This window comes from Bos grunniens, chromosome 22 (assembly GCF_055505025.1).
Source record: "Bos grunniens cultivar Pamir isolate PY7600 chromosome 22, Bosgru_T2T1.0, whole genome shotgun sequence".
NCBI classification, from domain to species: domain Eukaryota; kingdom Metazoa; phylum Chordata; class Mammalia; order Artiodactyla; family Bovidae; genus Bos; species Bos grunniens.
Window position 1 is genome coordinate 19,275,914 of NC_141186.1, and position 18,752 is coordinate 19,294,665.

At 39.2% G+C, this 18,752-nt stretch overlaps 1 protein-coding gene across 4 annotated transcripts in view; it reads right to left on the bottom strand.

The window, feature by feature from the left end:
- The window catches only part of GRM7 (glutamate metabotropic receptor 7), a 939,830-nt gene that overhangs the window by 384,485 nt on the left and 536,593 nt on the right, over nt 1-18,752 (bottom strand). The window lies entirely within an intron of this gene.

The window sequence follows — 18,752 nt, forward strand, 5'->3', positions numbered from 1 at the left end:
ATTTTAAGAACAAACGTGGACCCTGTTTGGTGAATATGATGTGATTCAAATAAAAGAAAAGTAAATGAGGCTGTACAAAGTCTATTTTGACTTTGTTTTTTCATTTAAAGAAAATTATACTTAGAGTAGAAAAAAAATATATATATATATACATATAATGGGAACTAAATCTCCAACCAGCTGAGGACAGACTAAGAGGGTGTCCTGTCACTTTTAATGAGTTCAAATTTAGGTCCAGACCAATTATACTATGAATATGCTGGTAGGATTGAAGGAAGACTTCCAGAAATTGATGACAACTCTAAGAATTCGAGAGTTGCCATCTCAGACAGAAAAAAGAAAATATTTCCCCTGTCTTAAAAAGGATAGAATAAAGAAAAATGAATTGTAGAAAAAAAAAAAAAGATGCCATTCTTTGGACAATTTCTACACTTAAATAACAAGTGATAGGTAAACATAATAAAATACTTGAATGGATCTTGACAAAAACAAGGTACATGGACTTTCTCTTTCACTGACCAGGCAAGATATGCAGGAAAAACATGTAGAACATTTTATGTGTCCTCATTGGGCATGTTCATTTCATTACCATCTTTTACAGATCCCATGAACAGACAAAAGAAATGCTGTGTAGATGCAAACTATTACATAAGACGGATAAACAACATTCTACTATATAGTCCAGGGAACTATACTCAATACTCTGTGTTAAATCCTAAGGGAGAAGAATATGAAAAACAATGTGTGTGCATATGTGTGTGTGTGTGTGTGTGTGTGTAACTGATTCACTTTGCTAACACAACACTGAAATTCAACTATACTGAAATTAAAAAAAAAAAAAAGTAAAAAAAATGCTGTGTAAATCTACCATGTGGAGAGATGTGAGTAGGTTGATTTACAGATGACTGAACTAAACACTATTGTTGAATAATGATTCAAAACAGAGCACTAAGGCAAAGGGGTAGAAAGGACACAGCTTTTGCAATCAGGCAAATCTGGGTTCACATTCAGGTTCTATTCCCTCAGAGCCCTGTGACCTTGGGAATGTTGTTTAAATTTTTCTAAGCCCGGGTTTAGCTCTAAGGTAAGGATAGCAATAATGACTTGGGATTTAAAACAACAACACTTTCCATTATATAAAATGGTACTGTAAAATATGTAGTGTCGAAGCTGAGGAAAATCTACCATTTGATTATTGCTCTAATTATCATTACTGATACTGAGTATTACCACTACCACTACATCTGAGGAGAGGTAGCTAAATGGTATGTTACTGCGACCTCTCCTTGGTCTCGATCTTTTCATGGTTCTCATCAACAGCTGACTGAGTTAAGACTGAGTTCATACACTGAATGTATTCTTCCGCAGTTGGAAATGTAGAAGAAAGTTAAGTGCGCGCTAGGAGACACACAGAGTCAGAAATGAATGGGATGAAATTCAGTGGAACAAATATGCATACTCAAAAAGCCATTTTAATAGTATAATGCACATGAAGAAAACTGCATAAAACTTAATTGCATGGTAGAATGAATACTTATAAACCAAGCATCTGTGCAACCAACAAGCAGGTCAAGGAGGATAACGCTGCTCGCCCCCAGGAGCTGTCCCCTCACCATTGCATTCTGTGTTTTTCTTTATCATTTTAGCCTACAGTACACACCAGGTACAATGTAGAAATGCAGGATAATATTTTGAACTTGATATAAATGAAGTATACTGCATGCATTTAGTATTTTGCATCTTTTGATCAGTGTTTTGTTACAATATGAACAGTCATTCCTATAGATGCATTCCATTACGGCTCATTTATTTTTATTATATAGTTTCTAGGATACGCATGTATCACAGTGTTTTTATCCTTTCTGTCACTGGTAGATGATTTAAGTTGCTTCCAATCTTTGTCTTTTGGTGACAAGAATGCTATGGATATTTTTGTTCAGGTCTTACAGTGCATTTGTGTGCACATGGAAGAACAATCATAAAAGTATATTACAGTTGTTATTTAAATTATTTTCTATTTTCCATTGCCAAGACATACAACCTAAATCATGCAAGTTAAACCTATTCTTTTGACACCTCTGTATATAAAGATATACATAGAAAAATGATTCAAAAACTTTAATGATAACAGCTGAACGTATTTTATATGAACTCAGGTTTGCCAATATATCTTGACCACAAATAAGTTCTTTTATTTTAAAATCAATATATCTAATACATTCCTTTCAAAAAAACATAAATTATATTAAAATAAAGTCACATTCTATATGATCAAATGGAACTCAGTTTAATTTCCCAGAAATATATTTTTCCTTATTTTGATACAGGATTTTTAGAGTATTGTTTGCATTTTTAAAAGGTGTCTTTAATCTCCTTCTTTACTCCTGAGGGGAAATGTGAGCACTGAATATTAGTTTGAGGTTTTACAGATGAAATAGTTTCTATTTAAAGGAAGTTTACAAAGGAAGGTTAAACATTGTCTTTTAAAGTAATTATTAGTAGAATGCATTATTAAAATATATTTGTAAGATATTTGATTTCTGTAGTAAGTTCCTTTCTGATGCTTACTGGAAAAAAAAAGAAGGAAAGTGAAGTCGCTCAGTCATGTCCAACTCTTTGCGACCCCATGGACTGTAGCCTGCCAGGCTCCTCTGTCCATGGGATTTTCCAGGCAATAGTACTGGAGTGGATCGCCATTTCCTTCTCCAGGGGATCTTCCCAGCCCAGGAATTGAACCCACCCACATTGTAGATAGACACTTTACCGTCTGAGCCACCAGAGAAGTCCTAAGGGAAGGGCAATGAAAAGCTTTGATCAGGCAAAGGTGATACCCTCCTAAACAATCTCTTATATTCCAAAAGGCAGTGAGACTTTAGCTGTTTGCTGGCTGTGCAAACACCTGCACCATCCATCTAGGTAGCCACCCAACAACTGTGGCTATTGGTGGTTGAGCAATAATAATATGGCAAGAGGAGCTTAGGTGTGCTGTAAATAGAAAATACATTCAAGATTCTGAAGACTTAGTTTGATAATATGTTAAGATGATCCTATTTTGATATATATGGGTTAAATAAAATGCATTATTAGAGATAATTTAGTTTTTACTTTTCTTAATGCTACAAAATTATATATATGCTTGTATTATATTTTTACTGAACAGCACTGGTAGAGGGAAAATAAAATATTCTAAAACTCCATAGTTCTTTCCCCATTCATATATTTATTTCATTATATTCCTCAAATGAATATAAATGCATTATTATTTTTTGGTCTGTAATGTCATAGAAGTTCATTTTTATACTTACAGTAAGGTCTAGGTAGTTAACTTATTCCTAGTGAAAAGTCTTTATATGTCTAGGTATAAAAAAGAAACTCCACAAAGCTAAAGAGAGGCTAGGGAAATTATAGTTCCACTTAAAAAGGTAAACATTAAGGTTAATTAAAATAAATCTTGAGGTAGACTTCTCTATTCCCACTGTGGTATGGGTCTACTTATGTCTATTTCATTGGGCTAATTTTGGATGACTTAAATGCAGATCTGTTTTTGTTTGAATATCTTTGCCTTCCAATGTAGTGAAGAAAGCCAAAAGATCCATTAAATAGTCTCTGGGGAAATCTGTTGACATTTCACATTGAACTGCTTCTTGATGGAGAGACACTGATGTATAGAACAGTCTTATGGACTCTGTGGGAGAGGGAGAGGGTGGGAAGATTTGGGAGAATGGCATTGAAACATCTAAAATATCATGTATGAAACGAGATGCCAGTCCAGGTTCGATGCACAATACTGGATGCTTGGGGCTAGTGCACTGGGACGACCCAGAGGCATGGGTATGGGGAGGGAGGAGGGAGGAGGGTTCAGGATGGGGAACACATGTATACCTGTGGCGGATTCATTTTGATATTTGGCAAAACTAATACAATTTTAAAATAAAATAAAATTTAAAAAAAATCTGTGTACTAAAGAGAAAACTTTGTTGGATTTTGAAACGTTTTATTTCACAGGTAAATACTACTCTACAATAATTCAGTAGGAAAGAAAGTATATAAGCAGTAAGTGAATTTGTATCATTTTTTTGTATGGTTATATACACAAGGTGTTACTTTTTAATAACATGGAAGTGGCTTTAACGCTCATTTTTCACTTTTCCCTATTTGGATCCTAAAGTTTATAGTTTCGACTCCACCCCACACCATCATCCTGTCATTCCTATTTTTCCTATGTCCTCTTCACTACCACAGTTCTGCAAACCAACCAAAGAAGCAGATGGAAAAAAAGAATACAGAAATACAGATTCTTAACTGTCTTCCAAGTCTGATTCCTTCACATAACTGAGAGGGAAGTCTTCCCAACCTTCATCTAATGTTATTTTAAGCTGCCCGCTTCTAAAATAAAGAAGCCATGGTGGCTCAGACGGTGAAGAATCTGCCTGCAATGCAGGAGACCCGTTGCAGTCCCTGGGTTGGGAAGATCCCCTGGAAAAGGGAATGGCAACCCACTCCAGTATTCTTGCTTGGAGAATCCCATGGACAGAGGAGCCTGGTAGGCTGCAGTTCATGGGGTCGCAAAGAGTCGGGCAGGACTGAGCGACTAACACAGCAACAACAAAACTGAAGAACTAAAGAAATATGGACAAATATCCATTCTTAGACCAATTTGTTCTTTGCTATTCTGCTCTTGCTTTTGGTTCCCCTTTTTTATTCAAGAAACTTTTGATGTATGGCAAAACCAATACAATATTGTAAAGCAATTAGCCTCCAATTAAAATAAATTTATATTAAAAAATAATAAAAATAAGATTGTAATAAAAAAAAGAAACTTTTGAGGGTCTTCTCTGTGACACTTATTATTCACAGTGAATGCAAATATTAGGGAATGAGACAGATGAACATTTTTGCCTCATAGCGTTTACATTCTTCTTAAGGATCCCAAAACAGGTTTTGTTGCTTGTAATAAATTCTGAAGGTTGGATGAGGGATAAGGAAAGTTCAAGAGTAAGGCCAATGGACACAGCACCATTGCCCTCCTCTGCACCACAACCAGTAGCTTCTCTACCACAAGGAAAGAAGAAAAGGAAACCAGAGACAGACAGATTAGAAAGAAAGATACAAACTCATCATACTTTGCATCCAAAATACCTTCATACACTGAAATCCACGGCGATCTAGAGGTAATAAAAGTTCACAACAGTGCTTGGTAAATATGAACAAGTCGAAATTAACAACTTTCATTCATATCATAAGGACAAGGTAGAAATCTCAATAAATATCCCATTTTAAACAATAAAAGAAACTGTGAGTAACCCGGTTGTGGGGAGTGGCGGTGGGGGGCAGTACTTTAAAAAAAGAGAGAGAGATGAAGGATAATTAGGGAACATTTCACAAAACACTATTGAAAAATGTGTCTTGGTTTTCTTATCTAAGGACTTGATGGTCAGTGATTCTTATTTTGAGTTGTAGATTAAAAAAATTGATGTAACCTATGGATCATCATCCTAGAAATAAATGGACATACACAAAGCTCTATGGTATCTGATCACAGTGGTCTCTTCTGAGGTCCACTTATTCTCAACTGTATTATGTCAAATGTTCCTCTAACTGTGAAATTATTCTATTATTTCAATATGAATAGAATACAATAAAAATCACAGTAGTACTGAACATTTATGTTAATAAGATCCTACTCTTCCAGGCATTATGCTAAACACTTTCTCCACAGTATCACATTGATCCTCACAACAAACACACACTCTAGTCGCTCTTACTGGTTCCACCTTATGGATGAGTACACTGAGGCCTAATGAAATCAGGTGATTCAAGTAATTAAGTATGGTCAGGTTCTTTGGAAATACTTTCACAGAACCAACTTATTTATCATTTGTTTTTCTTCTATCTAGAGATTTTGTCTCAGTTTATACTTACACCTCTTTGTATGATAAATTTATGCTTGCCTCCCCAATGGACTATAATCTCCAAGAACAGAGACCTTAGCTAATTTTGTTCACCACTGAAACTCCAATGTTTATACACTATGTAGGACCGAGCGACTTCACTTTCACTTTTCACTTTCATGCATTGGAGAAGAAAATGGCAACCCACTCCAGTGTTCTTGCCTGGAGAATCCCAGGGATGGGGAAGCCTGGTGGGCTGCCATCTCTGGGGTCGCACAGAGTCGGACATGACTGAAGCGACTTAGCAGCAGGACTTAGCTATCACTCAATAAATATTGGCAAAATAAATTAATGAATAGGTAAAAGAAGGAATGAATTAGGAGTGAGTCTGTCCAAATTTGCGTAGCTTTTGAGTAGGAAAGCCTGGATTCCTATCCAGGTCTACTTGATCCCAGGGCCACAGATACTGCAGATGAAACAATAAAACACATATATAAATTTTAAAATATATAAGATTTTAAGAGTAATGAGGTTGAGCATTAAAAATAAATACACTAAATAATAGAATGAAACCAGGGAAGGAGACAGATGAAATACAAAAATGTATGAGAGGCAAGTGAAATTGGCTCTGCATTTCCACTGGCCAGAGCTGCGAGAGGAAAATGAATCCCACTTCCAAATCTGAGTTTTTCTGTCACCTTATCCTTCCTCAATTATAATGTGCCATTTTTGAACACCTTATCTTATGACCTCAAAACACACAGCCTTCCTTTCATATTCTTCGCCTTAACACATCTCTTTTCACAGAAATTTTCAATGTTACAATGGAAAAATACCAGTTTCCCAAAGGTTATACACTGCGAAGAGGAACAGAACAGAAGGAGCAGAAACCTACCTGGCTGAGCAGTTCCGATGGGATGTAGGGAAATTCTGACCCTGGGATTGAACCTTCATGGGCTAGATCAGTGGGGGTGGGGGGGGGAGGGGCACACATATTTAGTTGCATTCCCCTCCACTATCTTCAAGTTGAATTAGCATGGTCACAACTGAGCAGAACTCAAAAGACTGAATGTTACCACCTGAATAGGCTAGAAGGGGCCAGGGGTCCTTTGTACTTATCTTGGTACAACATCTCAGACCCAGACAGTTAATAATTCACTGACTTACCAAGTAGATGTTTATACTATCCATGTGGGATGGATCATAAGCCAGAGAAAAAGGAATAGAGACATCAAGAGAGAATAAATGTGCAGGGCATCAACCTGATGGTGTACTAATTCATTCTCCATCAGTGTATTCATCCATCAATATTTCAACTCTAGTCGATGCCTATGTGATACACAATATCTTCTGAATAGAATATAACATGTTCTGAACAGAATATAATATGCATGGTACAAATTCTCTCTTTTCCTCTTGTTACTGACCTCCTAGCCTCAAGAGCACAGAGCTTCCACAGCAGGATGTTAAGACTGTGTCCAAAGTAGATCATTCAAAGCACTGCCTGCATTCATGTGGGACACATCTAACATGCCTCTGAACAATACCATATTTTTCTCAAAGGGCAACCCACATTCATCTTTTTATCTGTGAATATGAACTCTCACATTTCAAGCCATGCCAGCCTTCCCTGCTTGTTGCTCAAGTTTCTTTCACTAGTTTTGAAACCTCATTTAGAGCTGGTGTGGAACCAAAGTTAGGTGTAAGCTAACTTTGCACTGCTTTCTCTCAGTGGGCAAAAAATAAGGGGAGAAGCCTTAGAGAGCTGGAGACCCAGGGAGATGACAGAAGGGGAGGCAGCAGTGTGTGAGGTTGCACTGAGGAAACAGATGAGGAAGACTCTGTATCAGCCTCTATGGAAACACTGAATCCCACACAGCTAAGGATGCAGAGAGCCAGAAAGGGCCAATTGGGAGATGCCGAACTAAAGATCAGAGATTTTTCTGCAAATAAAAAACTGTATTATTTAGTTAACTAAGTGGAAACTTCTGATGTCTTTGAGACTCTAAAGGCAAGATTTCTGTATTCCATGAGCACAACCAGTGTTCAGTATTTTTAACTCTCCTTATATAATTTCTTGTTATGTAAGTATTTCTATTTGGTCTTTTAGAGTAGCTGCTAGAATAATTGGACCATGTCTTGCATCAAAAGACCTAGTTCACAACTTGCAAGGGACAGAAACACACAGGCATGGCAGGGATTCCAACATCCGAAGCTCCTTTAATGGTTTTCAATCCTAACACATTACAGTTTTAATGTTTATTTCTGTGGCTCCAGGTGGTGCATGAAAGGACTAGTTTCTTCTGGCTCGCCTTCCCTCCTTCTTCTCCCTGCCTGTTCCTTCTTCCCCACACCACTCCCACCCTTCTTATCACTGCTATCATCATTGTCTTAATGAGGCAGGAGGTAGATGGACCTCCTCAGGGTAAACTGATTGGAGATCCATTCCGTTTGGACTGAAACTCCAAGAACAGCAGGATGGTTAAGAGAAGAGGCTGGGCCTTGCCCAGACCACATATTTCTCATTCTCAAGGTCATAAGACCTACAGACCATCCATGCACAGAAAAGCTCCTTGGAGGTCAAAGGGGTAGCAATGTCAAAGGATGCTTTACCCACATGCCTTTGCATTAGAATCCATCTTGGCTAAGAGCTGCAGGCACACACACGGGAGCATCCTGAGGTATACCAAATATGGACTGTGGACCAGGCAAATCAAAATAACTGGCCAAAGGATACACAGAGGAAATGCCCCATAAAAGCAAGTCAAACTGCTGCGAGGGAGTGACTCAGCGACTCTGAGTCTGCCCGTGTGTGTCTATCCATACATAGCATACTCTTTCTCCTCTTAATAACACTTTACTTGTTTCACCATGTTCCATCTTTGTGGAAATTCTTTTCTGCAAAGGCAAAGCACCAGGGCCCTTGTCACTGAGCACCGGTCTAGTGGCTGGAATCTGGTGCTTTCACCGCCATGACATGACCTCACCTCCTGGATGGAAACTCAAGCCCCACTTTAAGCTGTTGCAGGCCAAGGCCACCTGGGATCACAAAGTGCTTTATAAAAACTTGATCTCATGTAATTCTAGTAACATTTTACAAATGAGGAAATTCAGGTTCAGAGAAATAAAGTAAACTGCCCCAATTTAGACAGTCGGTATGTTGTAAAGCCTCAGGCTCAAACTCAGTTTTTGTAGGTGTCACAGGCTGTGCTCCACACCCTGTGGCCAGGCTGCCAGTGCACACAGACTACTTATCTTGAACTTCTGCTTGAAGGACAGTAATAGGCACCAGATTAGAAAAATCTGAGTTTTTCCTCTCCCGACCAGGCAAATAGGAAGATATTGCCCTAGGTCAATAGGATCTGCATAATGAATTTGCCAAAGGAAAGAAAGAATGTGATATACCTGACTTGTTTACATTTTTAAATGGATGATTTGCCCTTTCTGCTAAAATATATTTGGGTTAATTTATTCTAGAGCAGTGTTTCTCAACTCGGAGGCATTTGTCCTACCAGGAGGCATTTGGCAAAAACTAGAGAAGGAAACTGGAGAAGGAAATGGCAGCCCACTCCAGTACTCTTGCCTGGAGAATCCCATGGGCAGAGGAGCCTGGCAGACTACAGTCCATGTGGTCACAGGAGTCGGATAAGACTTAGTGACTAAACCAACCAATCAGAGAAGGAAATGGCAACCCACTTCAGTATTGCCATTCCCACTTCAGTATTCTTGCCTGAAAAAGCCCACAGACAGAGGAACCTGGTGAGCTGCAGTCCATGGGATCCCAAAGATTCCACATGACTGAGCACACAAGCAAAGGAGACACTTTTAGCTGTCACACATGAGGTGGGGTTGCCCATTTAGTGAGTTAGAAGCCAGGGATGCTACCAAACATCCATCCCACACTGAACAAGACCACCTCCACATCAAAAAACTATCTTGCCCCAAATGGCAGTATTTCTGAGGTTAAGAACTACTGCTTCAGCGTCTATACATTAACCATGAATTATCTGAAAAGGAAATAAACAAAATGATTCAATTTGCAGTGGCATCAAAAACAATAAAATACTCAGGAATAAATTTAACCACAGAAGTAAAAGACCTCTACAGGTAGTTCCTGGTTACAGCTCAGACGGTAAAAAAAAAACCTGCCTGTGACGCAGGAGACTCTAGTTTGATCCCTCAGTCAGGAAGATCCCCTGGAGAAGGCAAAGCAACCCACTCCAGTATTCTTCCCTGGAGAATTCCATGGACAGAAGGGCCTGGCGGGATACAGTCCAAAGGTCAGAAAGAGTCAGACATGACTGAAGTGACTGAGCGCAAACACATAATTAAAACAGTATGGTACCGGCATAAAAACAAACTCATAGAGATCAATGAGACATTATCAAGATCCTTGAAATAAATCCATGCAATATTAATATATGACAAGGGGAGTCAAGAATATATAATGGAGAAAAGATAGCATCTTTAACAAATAATACCAGGAAAAATGGATTCTCACAAGTAAAAGAATGAAACTAGACCCCCATTTCACATCACTTATAAAAATTAACTTGAAATAGATTAAAGACTTAAATGTGAGACCAGAAACCATAACATTACTAGAAAGACAATATAGAAAAAACATCTCCTTGACATGGATCTTTGATAATTATTTTCTGGATATGACACCTAGAGCACAAGCAAATAAAATAGAAAATAATTAAGACAGACTATATCAAACTAAAAAGCTTCTACATGGAAAATAAATGATAAACAAAATGACAAAAAGACAACCTATGAAATGGGAAGATATAATTGCAAATCATATATTCAATAAAAGGTCAATATCTAAAATATATAAAGAACTCATGACTGAATAGTAAAAAACAAACCAATTAAAAATGAGCAAAGAAACTAAATAGATATTTATCCAAGGAACGAGATGCTTAACATCACTAATCATAAGGTAAATGCAAAGTAAAACCACAATGAGATATCACTTCATTCCTATTATTATAGAATACCTATCATCAGAAAGACAAGAGATAAGAGATGCTGGAAAAGATGTAGCGATAAGGGAACTCTTATGCAGTGCTAGTGGTTCTTTGAGGTGATACAGCCACTAGAAAGATCAGTATGGAGATTCCTCAAAACATTAAAAATACACCACCATCAGTTCGGTTCAGATCAGTCTCTCAGTCGTGTCCCACTCTTTGGGACCCCATGGACTGCAGCACGCCAGGCTTCTCTGTCCATCACCAACTCTTGGAGCTTGCTCAAACTCATGTCCATTGAGTCCGTGATGTCATCTAACCATCTCATCTTCTGTCGTCCCCTTCTCCTCCCACATTCAATCTTTCCAAGCATCAGGGTCTTTTCCAATGAGTCAGTTCTTCACATCAGGTGGCCAAAATATTGGAGCTTCAGCTTCAGCATCAGTCCTTCCAAAGTATATTCAGGACTGATTTCCTTTAGGATGGACTAGTCGGATCTCCTTGCAGTCCAAGGGACTCTCAAGAGTCTTCTCCAACACCACAGTTCAAGAACATCAATTTTTCAGTGCTCAGCCTTCTTTATGGTCCAACTCTCACATCCATATTTGACTACTGGCAAAACCATAGCTTTGACTAGACAGACCTTTGTTGGCAAAGTAATGTCTCTGCTTTTTAATATGCTGTCTAGGTTGGTCATAGTTTTTCTTCGAAGGAGCAAGCAATTTTAATTCCATGGCTGCAGTCACCATCTGCAGTGATTTTGGACCCCAAGAAAATAAAGTCTATGATACAGCAGTTCCCTTCTGAGAATATATCCAAAGGAAGCAAATACACTACTATGAAGAAATCTGCAACCCCATGTTCACAGCAGCTTTATTAACAATAGCCAAGACATGGAAACACTTAAGATAAATGGATGACAATTGTGATATGTACATATACACATGACTATTATTCAGTCATTTAAAAAAAAAAGAAAAAAAGAAGGAAGTCCTCGTATTTGTGACAATGTAAATGGGCCTTGAGAGCATTATGTTAAGCAACATAAGTAAGACAGAGAACTGCAGATGCCATATGATCTCATTTACCTGTGGAATCTAAAAACAAAGGAACTCAAAGAGATCAGATTTGTGGTTAGAGATTTGATGGGGGGGATGGGAGTTTAGGGAGGGATAATTGGATTAAGGTGGTCAAAATCTACAAACCTCCAGTTATACAATGAGTAAGTATTAGAGATGTACATGATCACTCTAGTTAACACTGTTGTATGGTATATATGAAGTTATGATAGTAAATCCTAAAAGTTTTCATTACAGGGAAATCTTTTTTTTTCTTTCTTTCTCTTTTTTTCTTCTTTTGTTTCTGTATGAGATGAAGTATGCCAACTAATCTTATCGTGGTGATCAATTCACAGTGTACACAAGTCAAATCATTATGTTGCATATCTTATACACACTTGTCTGAATGTCAGTTATATCTCAATAAAACTGAAAAAAATAAGCTTAAAAAAATAACCTGCTTTAGAACAGAAGTCAGGTCTTTTTTTTTTTTTTCTGTGAAGAGCTACACAGTAAACATTTCAGGCCTTGCAGGTCATAAAGTTTGTTAAGCTCAACTAACTGTTAGCTCAACTATTTAAGTAAACCTCTGTGGTGTGAAAGCAAGCAGAGATGATCCATAAACAAATGGACATGGCTATGTTCCAAAAAGCTTCACCACGCATACAGGCGTACAAAGAAACGGGTGAGGTTTGTCCTGAGAGTCATACACTACCAGTCTCTAGTCAAGAGGGGTTCTGAAGCTGCCTAAGCTGGACTCAAAGGTGGCTGAAGGTCTATCTATTACACATATTCTCAGGAAGACTATTTTCCAGTAAGCAATCATTTCAACTCACACTACCAGGGAATCCTAGCTTTTTGGAAATACTTTATTATGTCCTCCTTTTGAACCTGAAGGCTGTTTTGTACAGGAGGAAGAAATATATACCTGGCATGTATTAGGGACACAGCCTGGTTTGAGGATTCCAGCATTTATGAGTGGACAGTAAACAAGAGTACTTGGCGGCAATGGGCCATGAGCTAGCAAGTGAGAAGCAGAGGGCAGAGGAAACATTCTGTTTGAAATGGAGTTGTCTGGCCCACCTGGTGAGAAACATTCAGACAGCTGGAACCATGAGGGGTGAGCTCTTGACTTGTGATAAAGCTGGTCAGCAGGAGACAGACACCAAGTCAGCGGGACCGTTTAATTAAAACAGTCCCACCTTTTATCTTTGGCATGCTTTGCCATTTTGAAAATGCCTCTACCTGCATTATTCCATGGCATCCCTAGGACAATCTCATCTCCTCAATAAATCTTTCTGAGCTAGAACTAACACATATTTAGGTTACAAAGGCCAGTGAGCATTGAGATTTTCTTTCAGGAACATTTTGGTCTCACAGGGAAGAAAGAGAGAGAACGATGGTGTACGTTCAGTCAGAGAGTCCTTCATCTGGAAGAAAATGAGGATGTCGCCTGGTTTGGGGGGGAGGGTTAGGGAAGATGGGGTCACAGGGTTTTGGGCAGGTTGTCTTGCTTGAGTTGAGTGCTAAATTAGTGCATGAGAAGTCAATCAAAAGTGAGGGGTGCTGATGGCGGCAGAGAGAAGGAGGACTTTGCAGACACAGGGACAGCAAAACCAGGGGTGAGAAACAGCAGGACATGTGGTGTGTGATAGGAGCATGAAAGGAGGTCAGGAAGCCCAAGATTCCCTTTGGGGAAGGAAATAAAATAAAGAATGGATGTTTACATGAGAGCCAGTTCCTGGTTTGTCTTCTGTTGCCATTTGGAAGGGTACACACTTGAATCTTTAGATGAAGGACAGCACAGAGGTCAAATCTCAAAGCTCACGTCACAGTATAAAATTGAAATCTGAGGAGAGTGGAGGCAAGGAGGCTGGGGAGGAGGCTGCTGTGTCCTCCACAAAAGAGAGGAGACAGGGGTGGATGAAAGGAGGGACTTCAGACTCAGTGAAGACAGGCGGCAACAATTTCAGGACCTAGAGATCCTCCCAAATAGGCAGGCCAGGAATTACCAACTCACTGAATTAAATAAGAGACGACAACCTCTGAAAATTTTAGTTATTAATTACTATCTCAAATATAGATGCTGAAGTTGAATTCAGGTCCTCTATCTCATGCTCTCCTTTTTCTATTTTTAAATAACTATTTCCAGAGTGCCTTTATGTGCTGGATCTCCATGTGTTATACCCATGTTGTGAGTGACTTATCTCATGCAAGGAAGCGTTTTTACATGGACTCTTTCCAGAAAGGAATTTGAGGTTCAGAGACACATGTAACATGCCTAAAACCCCAGAGATAATAACAAGAAAAGGCTGGACTCCAATCTACCACGCTGCTTCTCCTGTAGAGCATGCCACAAGATAACTACTCTTCGAAGTGCACTTCCCTAGCATGACAGCCACTGGGCACATGTGGCTATTTCAATTTAAATGGCCTAAAATAAAAAAAATTGAAAAATGCAGCCCCTCACTCTTATAAGCAGCATTTCAGGTGCTCTGTAGCCACACATGACAAGTGGAGACCAAATGGCACAGCAGAGAGAGAAGACACTTCATCCTGGCAGAAAGTTCTATTATTAATAAACAGTGGGGCTCCTCTGGAGTATGACATTCTAAAGATGCATGCCTCATTTAAGATTGTTAAAGGAGAAGATTCAAAGCAGACTTCTGATGTCAAAAACCAGATCCAAGGGGCAACGGCTGCCATTTCATCTTCTGTCTCCGTCAGCAGCAGAGACCCATCTGTGGATACGAGCTCCACAGTAAAACAAGGGAAAGCAGAGTATGAATGAGAGAGAGGAGTTTAGGCAAAGATGTTCTGGGATTTTCTTATAAAGGTCTCGCTTCTTGGTGCTATGTTTATTAATGCTTTTTAAGGGAAACTGGAGATTAACTAAAGAAGATGGATAAAGAAGGTCTACCTAACAGACACTATATGGGGGATTAAAGCTTAGTCTAAGTGTTCACCTAATCTGATTTCTTCATATTAATATACCCATGTGTATAGAATAAAATAAAACTGGCCAAATGAACATCATTTGAGATAATATCACAAACAAACTCAAGCTAACCAAATCAGGCAGTCTTGGAAAGAAAATTAATGACCCATTTTCTGGGTACCAAGAATAAAAGCTACTTGTGATATTGAAAGAAAAACTTGGCAAACAGGATTTAAAAAGCAAGGTATCAGTGGTAACCAAGATAAGGTATCACAAATAATTAAGGTATTAAGCAGATAGTGGGAGCTTTGTTTTGAACTATAAGACTATTCAAAGTGTCCTTGAGAGAAAATGAAACAGTTTGAGTGCCTTCAGATTTCTTATATGGCTGGATCATAACTCCAAATTCCAGGAAGATTTCAAATATGCTGATCTAATTATGCTTTCCAAATGGCAATTTGAATTATGTTGGCTTAGTGGTACATTATATAAGGCTTTTCTTTTTTCAAGGAAAATACATTAAATAGAAGGAGAAAGTATCTTGCAACTGTCCTCCACTGCCAAGGACATGTTTCCTTGAAAATTAAACAAAAAAAGGGGGAGGGCTTTCTGCTCTCTTCTTTTCTCTCCTATCCCCCACTCTTAACACACTCCTCTCACATGCATCGTAGGTATAATTTGATGTACATCAAAACTGCTGTGGGAAGACACGGCACGCTGAAGATTCCAAGTATCAATAGTTACCTGTTTTGTATCAAAGTGCTGAATTCAGAATGACCTGCTCCTCCTGGGGAGCTCTCATCCTGATTCGTTCTGATACAGGGTACAAGGATGATTAATTGTGGAAATATTACAGCCTGTAAACTGGGAGCAGAGCCTACAATGAAGGGCACGAGGGTGTCCAGTACAGTTAAAGCCTCAAAGATAGGCTGGGGTCTGATGAATGCAGACTGCTTCCTACAATTCTGGTTCTAAGACCATGAGCCTTAAAGATAAGACTTCACTTGTGACTCCATACCTGGATTTCTCAACATATGTTCAATGTCAACAGCGTGTGAACAACCTGAGGATACAAGGTGAATATTTCCAGCACCAGGAGTGTCTGAAATGCTTTAGGGGCTTGAGAAATTCCACATATACATACATCTTTACATTACTGCCTTGCTAATATTTGAAACCCAACAAATTCTAATGTGAATTCTATCTTCTACCCCCCAATATGCTTTTTTCCTTAGTTATCCCTCACTCTCCTCAGCAGCAGCACCTCGCTCCTACAGCGCCTGTGCTTCTGCCCATCAGACCTGCCGATGGCTAAAGCTTCTACGGCATTAGGTGAGACCCCCCACCTACAGCAACACAGTCTCTGAGTGGGTATCTCCTCCTTCAGACTCAGACATCGCCCCACACCTCCCCGCCTCTGGCAGGTCCAATGACTTCTCTCTTCTTTCTGAGCATCTCTTACTTCTTTAGGATCATCTTCAACTGAGATCTTCAGGGCCTTCCACTCTAGAACACTGGTTGATATACAGCAAGCCCACTAACTCACTGATTTATACCTTGGTTGATTCTGTTTGCTGAGTCTCAGTAACATCTTCCCTTTTCAAAACTCAATTCTTTAAACAAAGCATTATAGCAAAGAGGTTAAGTCCATCGACAGCTGTTTGAGTCAGACTGATCTGAGTGTAAATCCAAGATCTACTGTGCATGTGTGTGTGGGTATGCACACACTGAAGGTGGGATGAGGCAGAGAGAGAGAACAGAGATGGAAACAGAGAGGGACAATGAGTGACAGAGGCAGAGAAATGTCTATTTCTCCTGTACAACACTGGGCTACCAGTAGCTGCCACCTCCTCGTGCATTGCTGAGAATTAAATGACCCAATACATGTAAAGAGAGCTTAATCTAGTCCCTAGCATACCATAAGCAATTAAGAATTATTAGCTACTACCATTAATCACATCTAGCTTAACAAGCCTCTATCTTGAAACACTCTTTCATGCTCAGGTCAAGGGTTATAAGCCACTTACTGAAATTATTATCTCTCTTAGTTATGAATTAATTATGGCTGTCTCTCACCAAGTTGTCAGCAACTGGAGAGGAGAAATACAATTTCTCTGTTTCCAAGATCAGTGCTTTCAAAGTGTAGTCTGTCTGTGGACTGCTTGCTACTGAGATCCACAGTGAGAGGGCTTCAAAATTCGAAAGAGCTTTCAGAAGCTACTTCAGTTCAGTTCAATCACTCAGTCGTGTCTGACTCTTTGTGACCCATGGACTGCAGCACGCCAGGCTTCTCTATCTATTACCAACTCCTGGAGCCTGTTCAAACTCATATCCATCAAGTTGGTGATGCCATCCAACCATCTCATCCTCTGTCGTCCCCTTCTCCTCCTGCCTTCAATCTTTCCCAGCATCAGGGTCTTTTCCAATGAGTCAGTTCTTTGCATCAGGTCGCCAAACTATTGGGAGTTTCAGCTTCAGCATCAGTCCTTTCAATGAATATTCAGGACTGATTTCCTTTAGGATTGACTGGTTGGATCTCCTTGAAGTCTAAGGAACTCTCAAGAGTCTTCTCCAACACCACAGTTCAAAAGCACCAGTTCTTTGGAACTCAGTTTTCTTTATGGTCCAACTCTCACATCCATACAAGACTACTGGAAAAACCATAGCTTTGACTAGACAGACCTTTGTTGGCAAAGTAATGTCTCTGTTTTTAATATGCTATCTAGGTTGGTCATAGCTTTTCTCCATCATAGCCCATTGGAACAAGACCTGGTTTCCCCCACAGTCAGTCTTCCATCAGGAAGCTTCCATAAGGCTCTTATCCTTATTAATCAGAGGGCAGACAGAAGCTACCTATAGTACTTTACTTCTATTTCACAGGGAACAGTAGTCTGCAATGGATTAAATTACTAAAAAATAAAAAATAGAGCTTTACTGAAGATTTGAGTTGCACTGTCCTAGACTATGTACATTCCACAGACAGATCTACAGTAGATGCTCACTGAATACTCACTAGGTTCTGAGTGAAGGAAAATTATTTAAAATAGTGCTTTACTTAGAATCTCTGTTGTTGCTCAAGTTAGCAGCATACACAGATAAACAATGAGTCAGACTTCTGAAATCAAATTCAAGACTTGAGATTTAAACTTGGATTAATTTATTGGGTCCTGAATTTCAGAACCTTTTTTTTTAAATTTTTATTTTATTTAACTTTACAATATTGTATTGGTTTTGCCATATATCAAAATGAATCTGCCACAGGTATACATGTGTTCCCCATCCTGAACCCTCCTCCCACCTCCCTCCCCATACCATCCCTCTGGGTCATCCCAGTGCACCAGCCCCAAGCATCCAGTATCGTGCATCGAACCTGGACTGGTGACTCGTTTCATATATGATATTATACATGTCTCAATGCCATTATCCCAAATCATCCCACCATCTCTCTCTCCCACAGAGTCCAAAAGACTGTTCTATCCTTTTAAAAAAATTAATTTAAAAACATCTTCGACCATGTGTAAGACACACTACCACACCACTACCTTAAGAATGAAAGAGGAATTATGAACTCTGATTTTAATGTTTGTAATATCACACACATTCCCTGAAGTGTCAATCCTATTAACAGGCACCACTCCTTCCATGAGGGAAAGTGAGCTAAGAAGGCAAAAAGGGATAAGACGGATTATTTCTGGTCTCATTTATAGCCATTTAGCTATTTGCCCCTCAGGTGCTGGGTTTTTTTGGGGACATCTTTAACCCTTTCCCTTCCTCCAACTTGGATTCAAATCACCCAAGCTTGAGATATATGTGGATGTGAGGAATGAGTTGCTGCTGGAGTTGCTGCTGCTGCTGCTCCTGCTGCTGCTAAGTCTCTTCAGTTGTGTCT